Here is an 884-nt window from a genome sequence, read left to right as displayed (position 1 = left end):
ATCTTATTTTTAGGGATCATTCATGAGGACTGTCTCTCTCCTGAAGACATTTTATCTGCAGAGACTACTGAGATTGTAAGACAGGAATTTCCAGAACCGTTTAGGAAATACAAGAGTCATTTACCAAAACGGACACCTTTCTCAATATTGTTAGACATAGTAAGAATCATATTAGGTTATGTATTTATTTGAATAGTTGTGACTTGTATATTTATTAATGCCTCAAAAATGTACATTTGACTGTTTTTAGATGCAGCTTACATTTGGCACAAAAGAGAACATCATGAAGGAGCTTTGCAGTCTAATGAAAAAGCTGAAATTTCCTTATCCTCTGCACAGACCAGCAAACAAAAACCAGCGCTACTACACACTGGAATCCACCGTCATTTGTGTTTGCTCCAATAGCCTGTACACATCACAAGAATATTTTGGTGCTTCTCTGGGTTGTAGGACAGAAAAGGCCAAAAGTACTATGATATATTCCTCATGTATACATACGTGGCATGAGTATGTGTCATATGCAGTAATGTCTTTTGAACATCAAACAGAGGGTGACAGTTTACAGTTTCATAAGTCTATGCAATGCCAGGCATACATCAGGGATTGGGTAAACAACACTTACAAGGAAAGACAACCATGTATGAACTGTACGCGTCTTTTCAATCTGCCAGAAGGTACAGAACAAAAACCTTATCCTTATGGCAATTGTGCAGAGACAGAGTGCTTGAGCAAACTCCTGTTCAATGATCAGTTCATGCGAGAGAATATAGAAATCAGGAATTATACAACTGACAAAATGAATATGTTAAAAGACCGTACTAGAGAACGTTTACGAGGGAAGCTTGCTTCCATACCTTCTCTCAGCAATATAAATAAAGATGATC

This window comes from Sinocyclocheilus rhinocerous, unplaced genomic scaffold (genome assembly GCF_001515625.1).
Source record: "Sinocyclocheilus rhinocerous isolate Xijiao unplaced genomic scaffold, SAMN03320098_v1.1 scaffold7088, whole genome shotgun sequence".
In the NCBI taxonomy this organism is placed as follows: Eukaryota; Metazoa; Chordata; class Actinopteri; order Cypriniformes; family Cyprinidae; genus Sinocyclocheilus; species Sinocyclocheilus rhinocerous.
Note: the sequence above shows the minus strand (reverse complement) of the source record.